This window comes from Apis dorsata, unplaced genomic scaffold (assembly GCF_000469605.1).
Source record: "Apis dorsata unplaced genomic scaffold, Apis dorsata 1.3 scaffold_330, whole genome shotgun sequence".
NCBI lineage: Eukaryota > Metazoa > Arthropoda > Insecta > Hymenoptera > Apidae > Apis > Apis dorsata.
Window position 1 is genome coordinate 75256 of NW_006263598.1, and position 15278 is coordinate 90533.

The 15278-nt window shown below is 36.8% G+C and overlaps 1 long non-coding RNA gene across 7 annotated transcripts in view; it reads left to right on the top strand.

Annotated features, from left to right (window-relative positions):
* The first annotated feature begins 2796 nt into the window (after nt 1-2796).
* Nucleotides 2797-15278, top strand: part of LOC116185919 — a 25914-nt gene continuing 13432 nt past the window's right edge. For 2 of the 7 annotated variants that reach the window (XR_004150817.1, XR_004150818.1), the window contains exon 1: nt 2806-3105. This is a non-coding gene — a long non-coding RNA (uncharacterized LOC116185919). Of the gene's footprint in view, nt 3106-15278 lie in introns of all 7 variants that reach the window. The other 5 variants (XR_004150815.1, XR_004150819.1, XR_004150820.1 and 2 more) reach the window with 3 other exon arrangements.

Sequence of the window (15278 nt, forward strand, 5' to 3'; positions counted from 1 at the left end):
TTAGCCGGCAGCTGTGTGCGTTGCTCGGTCTGCCGATAGAAATGTATGGCATTTTTATGCAAATCTTGCGCCGTCTTCCGGCTGAGGCTGCCTCTTTCCACCTCGATCGGTCGAAGTTCGCCTCCAACGTCGGCCTGCCTTTGTTTTACCTTGCTAATATTTGTTCTATCGTGTATAAATATATATATATATATATACATTCTGGTAATTTGAACATCGGGCAAGTTTTACTATTCGAGTTGGATTCTTGTTGCAAGAAACGCGTTAATTTGTTCTCGTTGGGGGAGGATGGAACGAGAGAGGGAGGATAATTATTCGATTCGAATTATCGGAGGAGGCTACGTTACAAGTAGCGAGGGTAAATAGCGGACTGATAATAAATTACTGGCTGAAGTAAGTACGATTGACTCGAAGATCGTAAATCGTGGTGAAATTCCTTGATTGGAATTCCAAGTTGGTTGGCGTTATGAAATTAATCGACTCGAAGAAGTGATCTGTAATAAGTGATATTACAGCGAATCGGATTAATGCGTCTCTCGATGCGATTGTATTTTATTGCTCAAGATAATATTTATATAACGGCGTTACGGTTCTCAATTTCATGACACAATTCGTATCACTGTAACTTTCCCACCAGCGCTTTATAACATCCCTGTGTACTCTTCAGAATTACTTCTGCAATAATTTTTTTTATTTTTTATTTTTTTTATATTTTCTACGTGAAAAAAAGGCTCGAAACAAAGGTTTCGAATTACTGCAAGATTCACGCATCGTCGCCTTCCTCGATCGAATGAACAATGTTCGCGGCCCGCTTTGAAATTCTCCCTACGAGGGTTAAGTAGTTTTGTCTACAGACTTGAGCTTCTAGTTGGAGGATGAACAGAGAGAGAAGTGGTCGAAAGCTTGTGGAGCGGAATAAATTCGCGGAAAGACGGATGCGGCTGGCAGGTCGGGAACGAAACGAAGGTGTCACTCTCGCGATCCGCGTTCTCTCTACGTGCCGCAATAAATCCACCGTGTACACACACACGCGCGTTCCTGATCCCATTCCATTCTAGGACGGTGGTGGTGAGGCAGGGCGAGAAAATAAATTAAAGTCCGCCGGCCTTTTAAAATAGCTTCGTGTGCTTTGGTCCTCCCCCCTCCCTCCCGTCGTTGAATATGCAAATATATGTTGATTCGAGAGATTTTTAGGCGCATGACATAATGATGATGACGAGGATAGAATATTAAGGGATATACCCGTTCGAGAGTCTCCCTATAATTTCTGAGGCGAACCTTCCCACTTAAAGATCCCCATTCTCGCGAGAGGAGAGGATCTTTAAAAGGCGGACCACTGGTCATTACGTACAATTTCGTTTCGTGGACTAATCGCTCGATGGAATTCGGGTCTTTAGAGATTTAGAAAGGATTTTGTGCACCACGCTCTAATTATCTTTGAAGTTTTTAATCGTATTTTTTTGTATTTTATATTCTTTTCTTTACAGGAGGAGGAGGACAGGGGAGGGGGTAATTTGGTATTAATTTATTATTATAATACCAATATATTAATTTATTATTATTAAGTTGATGTCACCACATTTCGTTATTATTTTTTCGTTGGAATGAATATTTATAGAATTATTACAAGAATTTCGTGCATTATCGAATTATCTAATTAAGACTCGCGCAATTAGCTTCAATGGATTAGTTTAACTTTTTCTTTGCGAGTCGTACATAAGGATCGTATAAAATAAAAGATTATAATCATTCTTTTATTTTTCGATGAAAAATTCAAAATTTTAAATCTATCTTAATTTTTCCTTTCCTTTCCTCAAAGGAGATAATAAACAACTTCAATTTCACAAACTTCTTTCGAGTACGTACGTGAAGTACAACAGTAACGCGTTCTTTAAAAGTATGTATAGTCTCTTAAATCAATCACGATAAATACCACGCCTTTACCGCTTGGAAAGAAAATTCAGCCACGTCTGACTTTACAAACTGCATTGTTCCGCGAATTATTTCCTTCTCTCTGACAAGCTTCGGCGCGCAACGTATTTACACGCCACTTGCGTATTGCGAAACTTTGTTGTCCATAGTTCGATCCATAGGGCGATCGGGAGAAAGATTCTTGCCGCAGATACATCGTTATGTCCGTGGTATGACGTATCGCCGGTCGCAAATAAATTTTCGTCGACGGTGTTAGACAATTCGGGGAGATAAATCGGCCTGCGCCGCGGAATAGTTAAACACGGCCGAGGCACATTCGAGCACGATCGCCATAAATCGCGATCGTCGCTCGCAAGGGCGTTACACTGAACGTTAATTATCAGCACGGACGATTGAATTGACACGATAAAAACTAGCTGCCCGTTTTGGGCCCCGGGGGCTGACAGGGAAGGATCTTGAAGTGTGGTCCCTCTTTAACTAATTGTATACACTTGTTATTATGAGTCTGTGAGAAATATTTTTTTCTCATATATTTCTTTTTCTTTTTTTTATTTATAATCGAACAAGTAATTTAGGTGATTTATTTCCATTATTTTAAGGAAAATTAAACATCGATTTGAAGTAGTTTTCGTTATTTTTTCGATTTGATATTTTAAATTAATAATATTGCAAAGAATTTATAAAAACGTGTCTGAAGAAAATATAAAATAAACGGATTGAAAATTAAATTCCTGTTTTAATTTGTTTCGATGGTGTAACAGCTTTAATAAAAAATGTTACGTTCCTTTCAATTTTTTTAATCATAATTTTAAATATTTTTTATATAATATAATATTTAATTTCTTAGAAACAAAATACATTATTTACAATTATCTTCTTCAGAATTGCTATAATTTTGCAAATTTTTTAGTTACGGAGGTAAATTTGAGGGAACATCAGAGAGAAAATATTATTCTCTTCTCGTTATTTCTATAAGAGAGTCTGTATAAAATTTCTTTTTATTTTACAGAAGAAAGTATGCATCAAGGCCAAGAAGGAGCAGAATACACGTGTTTCAAAGGACAGGGAGGGATGCGCCTAGATACCTGGGTTGATATTTAATAAAACCAAAGCGGTGGCCAAGACAAAGGGATACTTGCTCTGAAAATACGAGGAGCCAACGCAGGCAATAAGGTATCTTAATATCAACATACGTACTGACTCAAACATATATATTTCAGGAAAAGAGGTTCCTCTTCGGTCCTAACTCGAACAGCTCGATTAGATCCCTTTGTTTCATATGCGAATATGCGAATTTTATGTGTATTAAAATACATTTAGAGAAGAGACGGACATAAAATGTATATAATCGAAAATGGTCCCGATTCACCATTTTAGAAAATTTTATTTCTAATACAGAAGGGACTTCAACCTATCTTTTTCTATTATTATATCAAAGATTACGATATCATATACAAAAGTGTGACTAACTTACCAAATATATATATATTTTTATTTTCAATTGCAATAAATGAAAACACTTTGAACGAAAAATTTAAAAAAGAGAAATTCGAGAATTAAAGGGATTTGTCTCACCTTGGTTGACTGGAAACGAGGTCCATGACGATTAATAACTACCTCAATCGTTCAAATTACCTCTCGTAATCACATTACGTTTCTAGAAATGGTAGGCAAGCACCTCATGTGCTTTATATTATCCCGGTAAATTCAAGCTCTACGGCATATTGAATTTCGATTTTTATACGCATCCTTAAACACTTCCATTACTTTGGCCAATAGCGCATCGCGCCGGTAGTCGCCGGTATGCGAGGTTTATGCATATTCGAACGGTGCACTCTGCATATAAATGCGATCTCGCCGCGTCCGAAAGACGCGTTCAAGAGAACGAGACGGGGATATCGTTGGATCTGCACGAGGGGCGAGGATGGAAAATGGAGAAGGGGAAAAAAGAGAGGCGTCACGTCCATCGAGACATTTTTCGCGCTGCCTCTCCTCCACCGAACCTTAACATCCTCCTCTTTCTCTATCTCTTCCCATTTTGCGCTCTCCCCGTATATTTATACACGTATTTATATACGAGGTGAGTCATTTAGCTGCGCGCTACCTGAATTTATTCGTTAAACTGTTATTTTCGTTATATATAAAATCGGATTCCGATCAATGATTTTTTGTATAAATTTCGTAATAATTGACGAAACTCAGAAATTTACTTATTGTATTATTATAACATGTCGTAATAATACAAAATATCTATTATTACATCGTGCAAAATTTTCATTCATTACTTTATCATCAATACACGAATCGTATTAGAAACGTGTAATAAATAAGCCTCAGAAACTTATCTATTGATATAACAGAATTATTTTAAGCAAATTAACATGTCATAATAATACATTTTCTTTCATGCTGAAGATTTCAAAATCATCACTCAATCATCCCTAAACGAAGAAGAATCGATAAAGAAAAACCTATTATTACATTGTGCACTACCAAAACTTTCATTCATTTCAATCATTATTTTATCATCAATACACGAATCGTGTAATAAATAAACCTCAGAAACTTATTTATTGATAAAACTGAATATTATTTTAAGCAAATTAACATGTCATAATAATACATTTTCTTTCATGCTAAAGATTTCAAAATCATCACTCAATCATCCCTAAACGAAGAAGGATCGATAAAAAAAAATCTATTATTACATCGTGTACTACCAAATTCATTCATTCATTCCAATCATTACTTTATCATCAATACACGAATCGTGTAATAAATAAATCTCAGAAACTTATTTATTGATAAAACTGAATATTATTTTAAGCAAATTAACATGTCATAATAATCCATTTTCTTTCATGCTAAAGATTTCAACATCACCACTCAATCATCCCTAAACGAAGAAGGATCGATAAAAAAAAATCTATTATTACATCGTGTACTCCCAAATTCATTCATTCATTCCAATCTTTACTTTATCATCAATACACGAATCGTGTAATAAATAAATCTCAGAAACTTATTTATTGATAAAACTGAATATTATTTTAAGCAAATTAACATGTCATAATAATCCATTTTCTTTCATGCTAAAGATTTCAAAATCATCACTCAATCATCCCTAAACGAAGAAGGATCGATAAAAAAAAAACCTATTATTACATCGTGTACTACCAAAACTTTCATTCATTCCAATCATTACTTTATTTGCAATTATTTTTCACAACAATCTTTATCCACTTTTCGCAATTTACGAGCGAATTCGGATGGCGCGCTTAAACGGCTCACCCCGTATACGAGAGACGTGCCTCTGGTACATGCATGCACGCGCGTCTTTCGCCGCCGACGAAACGAAACGGTTCCAAGGATTATAAAGCTCGCGAAATATTTTCGGGCCACGGCCGTCATAACTCAGCTACGCGGCCGGTCGTTTTATTCCCCGCTGGGTCTGGGATCCCTCTCTTCCTCTGCTGGCGAAGCAGAACCACCGGCTTCCGTTCGCACAATGGACCGTTCGCGAGATATGGATGCGCATTTGTCGCGCGTTTGTGCTTATGCGCCGCGGCTCGACGTGTCTATTAGCGGCCCTGTCGCGAGATCGACGATGGAAAATTCTCGTGCCTCGTTTCGGGGGTTAATCGCATTCCGGGGGGATCGCAGTGAGCGTTGTGGGTGGCCGCGTATTCGTTGAAGGATGCTTGGCACAGTGTAAATTGGAGGATTGCGCTCGAAGAATTTCAAGAATCGGAAATTTCTTGTTTTCGTTAGTGATCGATCTCCTTTTGGATATTTGTGAATAAAGTTATGGGATTGAATATATATAGTCGTTAAAGAGATTTGATCTAATCTAAAAATATGAAACGAACGTTGATTTTGTGAATATGTAAGAAATATGGATATGGGAAGGTGGATTGATTTTTCTCGATATACGAGAGATATATTTGAGACAGTTTGGAATGAATGTGTACAGAGAGTAATGTTCGACCTTTAGAGAATATACTACTGCGAGACGATAACGGCGATTAAGCCGTAATGGTTAAGACGGAATATACGACCGATCTTGCTCGAACTGGAACAAATCCATGGCATTAGTTCGAGATTTGTTTGAGATTGAGAATCAACTGGAACGAAATTATTTAGATTCTGGTCTTTAGTAAGTAATAAATTTCTTATTCGTTTTTACGACATTTGCATTTTAGTAATTCAATAAAAGAAATATTAATTTTGACATTTTTGGAATTTTGAAAATTGAATATAAGTCTGATTTATAATAATATAATATTTTTTATTTCTCTTTTAGGTCATCTTCCTATATATATATATATAACATAATATTAAACAACGTACGATATTTATAAAATAAAATTTTGTTTGTATAACGTCTAAAAATAATTATTCGTATCAATAACAAATCTATTCTCTACATCCAATTCCTTCGAATTTATCTGGGCAGATAATCTTCTCCATTATTGATTTTCAAAAATCATCGTTCTAATCGACGTTTTCGTTGCAAATAACCGGGATCCCGCAGCACGAAAATAACAATCTATGGCCAACTAAACAAAACGCTTCCTCTCTTGATCACACGGTAGAGGGAAAGAGAAAGAGAGACAGAGAGAGCGTTAAAAAGCAATGATCAAGGGTAGAGCAAAATCGGCCGATGAATTAAGTAAATGCCTGTAATTCTATCCCGCCTAAGCGACAAGGTAATTTTAATACCCGTGAATCTCGCGCTCGCTTCCACAAGGGAATTTAATAGCGCCTAGCTCGAACAATTGCAGCTTGCGGCGTGATTAATTAGACGAAAGTATAGGCTTGATCCACGCGATAATATTTCAGATAAAGATCGAACCTCGACGAATGGTGGAACGATTGGGCTGGGAGAATCCCCGTACCATCCTCCTCGAACCGAGAAAGAAAACGGACGGAGGACTTTCTTCTCTTTTCTTTCTTTTTTTTTTTTTTTTTTTTTTTTTTTTTCGCCCTTTTTTCCCTTTCCTTCCCTTTTCACGGCGGGACTGACAAAAAAAACTGCTCCTCCGGGAAACTATTTCTGTTTGGTGTCAACCGTGTCTTTCTACGCTCTGAAGATATACGGTCGTTTTAACTGTCTTCGATCGAAATGGGGAGATGTACAGTAGCTCGCGAAAGTATTATCTTGCGAGGAAATCTTATCGCCGCTTTTTATATACAAGATTTCTATTGTAGTTATGCGCTAAACATAATTATTCTTTTTGACAGACAAGAAAAAAAAGAAAATATTTCGAGTTTCAAAGTTTTCCTTAAAAAAAAAAAAAGGGAGGAGAGCTTTTTTTCTTTTTTTCTTTTTTTCTTTTTTTCTTTTTTTCTTTTTTTCTTTTTTTCTTTTTTTCTTTTTTTCTTTTTTTCTTTTTTTCTTTTTTTCTTTTTTTTTTTTTTCTTTTTTCGCCTCTTTCTCCTCTTCCTTCCATTTTCACGTCGAGACTGTCATAAAAGACTGTCTCTACGTGAAACTATTTCTGTTTGGTGTCAACCGTGTCTTTCTACGCTCTGAAGATATACTGTCGTTTTAACTGTCTTCGATCGAAATGGGGAGATGTACAGTAGCTCACGAAAGTATTATCTTGCGAGGAAATCTTATCGCCGATTTTTATATACAAGATTTATGTTATACTTATGCGCTAAACGTAATTATTCTTTTTGACAGACAAGAAAAAAAAAGAAAATATTTCGAGTTTCAAAGTTTTACTTAAAAAAAAAAAAAGGAAGAGGAAAAATTCATTTCACATTATCAGAAATGAAATTTAAAAAAAAATTATTTTGCATATATAATCTTGTACTAACATTGTTAATTTTATTAAAAATTAATTTTATTTACAGTGTTTGAATACTTTCACGAGTCAATGTATACATATATATGTAAGTGAAAAGATCGAAGGGATAAAAAAAAAGGTCTAGACATGAATATTCTTGACATGGACAAGCGAAAGGGTTGATATTTCTGAACAGAGTTCCTCTTGTTTGCGTCTTAATCACCTGCTTCGATTAGCATTTCTATGAGGGAAGGGGATTGTATTTCTTTTTTGCCAGTTTGGAGAAGATTGATACGTAAGCTTCCATCCATTCAGCGAAGAAAAATGGTAAAATAAATAGGTAACTAACTGTGATCGTGAAATTAGGATATTTAATGAGGATACTCGAAAAGTGTATGATACTTTACGATATGTGGTTTGGAAGACGGTGGAAGAATCTCAGGAGTTTGCAACATCTCGTGTTTGGGTTTCATTGACAGTAATAGACCGTTGGTCGTCGAGAATGTTGGAAAGTTTGCTGTGTGGTAAATCAGGAGAAATTATACGCGGCGTCTAGGCAATTCTATAGTCGAACTTTGGCACCGTGTTCTGGGAACGAGAGGAAAATCTTGTGCATACTGCGGTTATCGCGCGATTTACAGTATACGTGTTTATTTATAATTAGAAGATGCATTGTATTCCAGTGACGGAATGGAGTACTCCTCGACTCAATTCGGATCTTTTTGGTGCGTAAATTAATTTATATCATTTTAATGAAAATAATATCGTTTATAGATCTTGATAATATATTATATTATTATTTAATATTCTTCGAGTATCAATCGATTGTAAACACGAAAAAATGGACGACATTCCTGCAAAGAATTTCCATTTTAATTGAGAAAAATATTTAAATTTTAAGAAACAGTAAAGAGATAAATAATTTGAAGACGTCGAATTAATACACATCCAACAAAATAGACATCTTTTATTTTAGAACTGAAATAATTCAGAGTGAAAGAATTAAACGAATGGATTAATCCTCCTCTCTTTTTTCCTTTCGATAACCGAGAGTATTTTCAAACTATGTATCACCGAATGAAACCATTTCTCATCGCAATTGAATCACTTTAATCACATCGTAGTTAAAACAAGCCATCCGAACGTTCCAGCTCGATCCCATCGCTACTTGTTTTCAATCCAACTGGCCAACTCAAGCATCATCCTCAATTCGTATTTCACACATTCTCCGCCGTATCGTATCTTTTTTGTCACACCTTTTTCCTCTCGCTCTCTCAATATATATATATATATATACGTATCTCAAACACTGTGTCTCCTTACCTTTATCCTTTTTAAACATAATCCGAAAACGTTACGGAAAAAAGCGAAAATTGAACTAATTTCGCCCAGTTAATTTTAATCCGTTCCAACGCATCCATTCGTGCGAACGTTGTTTTTCCTATGCGCGGCCATAAAACACATCGCGAAATTTCAGCCGACAGCCCGTATATTCGGGTGGCCGGGGCGAGCCGGGGCCAGCGACCAGTCAAATCGAAATACATCCCGAGGATTTAGTGTCGGCGCGACATCGGCGCGGATCGGCACGTTCGCGCTACCAGTCGTCGTAAACGACAATGACATCCTTCCGCGCGCGGCCCGTTATTTCCATTCTTCCCGAATTAGAAAACGAAACGTCGCCTCCGTCGCCGGAACGTCCGCATAATTCACTGGAACCGTTCCTCGCTGTCGGTCGTGGCGCGGATCCAATTTGATTATTAATTTCGATCCAGCTCGCTCGTGCAAGAAAATCAAAAAGTGTTGGTATAATTTTTGAGGGGAGGGAGGAGATGAAGAGTTTGGCTGAATATCTCTCGAGACACCGTTTTTCTCCCTTTGTCCCGTGAGTTTTTAATAAATAATAAACGAATCGTTTTCCTTTCTTGGAATTTTAAAGTTACGATGTTTGGATTGACGAGATATACGAAGATTCGGGTAGTGTAAATCAAAACAAGATTAGGCGGCGAGTTTTTATTTATTTATGTCTGGCTTTGTGTCTCTATTGTTATGGCGCTCGTACGCTCTCTTAGGGAAGCCTTATTGATAAGTTTAAGTTTGCTAACAAGCTCTGGAAGAAATGTATTCTCGTTGCCCCTAATCTTTTTTATTTCCTTATCTTTTAAAAATTTATTTCTTTTTTCCAGAAATCGTGTATAGTATTGTGTATAAAGTATAGTATTGTGTATAAAATAGATATTTATTGCATATCTTGTTAATGGTAATAGAAGAATGTAACATTTAAGAAATAAGAGAAATTCTATTCAAGAAAATGTTTCGTAAGGATAATGAAGACAGCATCTATTTCGATGGATGATCGTTAATCGTTTATCGCTGAAAAGGGGAATGATATATTTCTTAGAAATGAATAACTTTCACTACAGAAAAATCTACATCGTAAATAATTATCAGTGATATTTTCATACCTCGTATCGAATAAATTCAATATATCCGATTGATCGCACGCGTCACACAACACAAAGAGAAATCTTGTTTTCCAGTGAAAGATTAAGTCTTATTTCCATCAAGTCACATCAAGCATCAAATTGACCGAAAAATCTAACGTTGATTTATTGACATTGTGTTTGATATATACGACAACCGTGTACGATTTAAGATTACACGAATTGGAAATAATTGTTTAAAAAAAAAAAATTTAACAATTTAATCACACCGAAGACTACTTGATTTCAACGCCAACAAAATTTTATTTACCAAAAATCGTTTGATGCAACACACTTGGACAACCAATCATCCTTACCCATCTTTACCAAGGGGATACCGCTCAATTTTCTGTTAATCGTCAAACATTCACTCATCAGCGTCTTTTAATCACGCTCCTCGCCCGTTTCCGCCCCCGATGATCGATTACCGTCACGTACCGGCGAAATCACCGGTCTCCATGTAAATCGTGCCGTTTAAGTGGCCGTAATCTTTGCATGGGACCGGGCCAACCGGTATATTTCATATTTGTTAGATCGCTGAATCACCGTGTAATTTGCCCGACGAGATCCCTTATAAATTGTCGAAACTCCTCGTCCCTGTAACGCACGAATACGTAAACGGTCCAGTCCGCACACCACGTTGTTCCGTGGCGTCATGTTTCATCGAAGATTACGCGTATATAGATCCCGACCGAGCGAGTATACAGGGTGTTCCGTATATAGATATATAGAAAAGTTGAAAAGTTGAAACGAAGGAAGGGTTGATTTTTTAGCCATGTTGATGCAACTTTCGACTCGAACGAGTTTCCATTCGTTTTTCCATTTTTTCCATTTTAACCATCTTCTTCCCTTACCCCAAATTTTTCCTACCCTCGCAACACCCCGTATACGATCCAGAGAGTTGGTTCTCGCGGTGCGAGAATCAGAGGATGATTCGCGAGGCCGTTTTTTCGAGGCCGATCGAGGAAGAAAAAGATGGCGCAAGGGAAACGCGCCCCCATGCCGAGTAATTTCGCTAATGGTCCTGAATTGCGACGTCGTCCGCTCGCCCCCCTCCCGCCCACCGGGCTCACCGCGGCAGCGGTGAAGTAATTCGCCGCTGGAAATTCGGAAATTAAATTGGTACCTACGACGGTGCTCCTTTTAATGCGCGTAATTACGTGATTACGCGCCGCGAAACGGTTTCAACTCGCCGCTCGCAAAGTATCGGGCCGATACACGGCAGAGAAACGTGGCTTGCGTGGTTTCGACCGTGGGGAGGTCGAAACTTTTTTCGTGTGTTTGTAATGTGCGATCAGAGGAGCAAGGGTTGATTTTATCGATCTTAAAATTGGAAATCTCGAAATTTGGTTTATTAATTAGGTACGATTATATTCAGTGTGTTGTATGAAAAGTTGTGTACATCTTTGAAATTAATGTATTAATTGTTTTGTTTCGTGAGTTTATATATTGTATTATTTTTTCAAATTTTGCACGAATTTCAATCGATCGGATCGACTTCATTATTTTCTATAAAATTTGATCCTTCAAAATCTTTTCAAATATTCTTTTTTTTTTGGAAAAAAGAACTATATTTTTACGATAAATTTGTAGGAAAAATTGATACGTGTCAAGTTTCATCGGTATTGATAAATAACGGACGAAAGGTTTTCCCTATTAATTCAATGATGGAAGTAAAGTAACAAAAAGTCGATAATGGAGGGGAAAATTGGAAGGGAAAGTATTCGTTTATGGATGCGCAAATATCGGGCCAGATTGATGAATATTAGTACAGATTATGCATGAGGAATCCACGCGGAAGCGTTTTACAGAGGACTATGAATAAGAAATTCGACGTCATTCTTCATTCGTCCGGTTTTTACTCGGTTGAGATACCTCCAGAGTCGTGGAAGACTCGTGGCAATTTAACATCGGCGTATTTACGGTGAAGCAATGTTGATCCTCATCCTTAATCTTTATGCAAAGATGACGGCTGAAATGGTTAATAAATAATCCATTATTTATGCAGCTCCGTTGTTCATTATAAATTCAAGAAGACGAGGGAAAAACAAGGAATTTCACGAAATAACTTTATCAAGAAGATCAACTTTTAATAAATGCATTAATCTTGACAGTGGTTTTCAATATATTTAATTGTACCAAATTTTGATAAATTTTTTTCAATTTCATCAATAACAATCAAAATAGAAAACTCTAAAAGTACATAACTATAACGTTATTATTTATATATGCATTACGATTAAAAAAAAAAAGATAATTTTAATTAATTGATATTACAATATATTTTGTAATATTAAAGGAATATTAAATTGAATATTATCACATATTGTCATATTTATTAATCGATTTTCTGTTTCAGGCTTATTAATCGGCATCAATAATTAAAATCACGTGCCTGCCTATAATTCATTTTTCAAACAACGTCGGGATATCGCGAAACGATTCGTCGACGAATAAATAGCAGGCAAGCAGAGAAACGTCGCGATTAATCGGTCTGTCTACGCGCCACTTAACGGCCGAACGACGCACTCGTAACGTAGCCCGTTAATTGCAACGTTTGTTTTATTAATCGTTGAATATAACGTTGACGTTGAAAGTTTTGACAAAGACCGTATTACTGTCGCGGAATGCGATGATCAATTTTCCTTGGCCCTCGTACACTTGACTCGATATTCCTTTTAATTGGCCACGCTCCTATGAATTACCAGCTTTCTAAAGAGGGAAAGTAATTACGAGGAGCGAATCAACTGGAACGATACGAGATGGTTACGATACTCCTTCGAATTCTCAAAGATGTTCGAACGTAGTTTGAAATAACGATATTGATGGAATTCGGCTGGTTCTCTTGGAAATGATTTTATTGAAAGAAAATTTTAATTATTGCTGGAATTAATTGAATCTAATTGCATGATTTAAGAAGCAAATTCATATAACAAGAATTCGCTCATGATTTTTCTTACAATTCATATTGGAAGATTCAACTAATAATAATATTTTAAAATGTAATCTTCTTTAATAGAACTCATGTTCTAAAACAATATAATAAATTTTATATTACATTGCAGTTAATAATGATTCGACACGAAATTCGTGTTCACATTATCTGCATCATATTTTCTTCAAAATTTACGTAAAAAAACGAAGAGAGAAAGGATGATACGGTATCGATCTTTTCTCATCGGAGCAGCTGGATCGTCAGAAAGATCTAAGACCTCATTGACTTACCCGTGTAACCGTATACGCTAATCGATCAGCTGACCAATTAAACACCGTGGTGGGTCTATACCGAGGCCGTCATGAAAAAAACAGATTGATCGATCGATCCACTAAATCAGCATCTAGAAACATTGAACACTGCTTATTAGATGAAACTTTACAAAGTAAGATACGTTTCTTTTCTTTTTTTTTTACACAACTCTTACAAATCTTTTCTTGTCGAGACTTGTTTCATCTTATTTCAATATTTAAGTAGAGAAGGATGAAAGATGATAAATACACAAATTATATTTTTGAAAATTAATTATTCTATTATTAGATCTTTTGGCAATAATGAAATACACGATACGTAATATTTTCGATAAATTACTTTTATCACAAATGGAATTATTACAATTCCAGATAGAGATATCTCTGTCCCTTTTCCAATTTTTCCATCCTACGCATAGTTTTATTGCGGATGACTCACATTGCACGAACGATGTATATATATATGTATGTATATATATATACATATATTCATAATCTTGAAAGGATTAATACACTGGAATACTCCCGCCCGACAAATTAACGATTATAGGAAAGAGCATTGAGCAATCTGTTTGACCGATCGTTTCCTCGAAGAACAGAAGGGAATCGTGAGTGGCTGTCGAAGGCTCGATTCGTTCAGATCGACGATTTCAGTTCGGTTGTGCAAGGATATCGAGAGAGTTGCGAGTCCAGAAAGCCTGTCGAGCAAATACAGCCGCGGTAGCGGTCGTATTTCACGCGGAACGATAGGAATAAATTTCCATATCTGGCCACGCTTTCTGACGTCCCTCGTTTCCTTACGGGCCTAATAAAGACAAATACACCCGCTTCGTGGTACCACGCGAAACCAGTGTCCAGTTGGGAATTGTGGACTAGACGCGCGTGGCGTGGCGGAAAATCTCTTACAACGGCGCGATTACGCACACGAGGAAAGTTTAGAGCGCGGCGAGATACGCGGATGTACCATTATCGCTATACGCGTGGGAGGCGGTTACATACATCCCGTACTGGGTATACAGGGTGTTTGAAATAGATAGAGATTACTAGAGGAGAGAGATTCCAGAGATTAAAGCAGAACACGAGAGTCGATACATTGCAAATTAATATTCTTTAAAAATATTTAGTAAAGGAGTAGAAATGTTTGAATTAAATAGGTTAGAATTATTTAGTATATTTATTTATTTGTGCATCTCTAAATTATTTTTAAGATAAAACAATCATATCTGTCTTTCTTCGTCCGGAAATCAAGTTTCAATTTTTTGTGAGTATCAATTTTCCTATTTCTAAAATTCTATAACTCGCACCTCTCTCTATTTATTTTGTTCGAACACTCTGTGTATGCTGTGGAGGAGGAGTGTCGCGGTAGGCATCGATCTTGCCTGTCCGATAAATCGGCTCCTCCTTCTTACTTACACTTCCCTCTCTTTCCTCCGTTTTCTCTACATTTCCGTGGTGTTCCGTTCTTGTTCGAGCAGGATATGGAATTCGCGACCTTCTCTTTCGACATACGTAGTCCGGCCATTCGCGATTTTACGAGTTGCTTCAAGTGCCGTGACGCGGCAATCTCACGGCCAACAATGCCCATTCCACCCTTCTTTTTTTCTTCTTTCTCTTTTTTTTTCCCCTTTTTTTCCCTGTCCCTTCGCGTGTACGGATCGCAGCTGTGTACCATGAATGACGCGTGTAAAATAAATTTAAATTAACTGACCGCCGCGTTTGCACGCACTCTGTGCCCCCTTGACGCGTAGTGATTCTGTTACGCTCTTCGTGTTTCGGCGCGAGACTTTGAACGGAGTGAAAAAAAAAAAAAAAGGAAAAAAACATA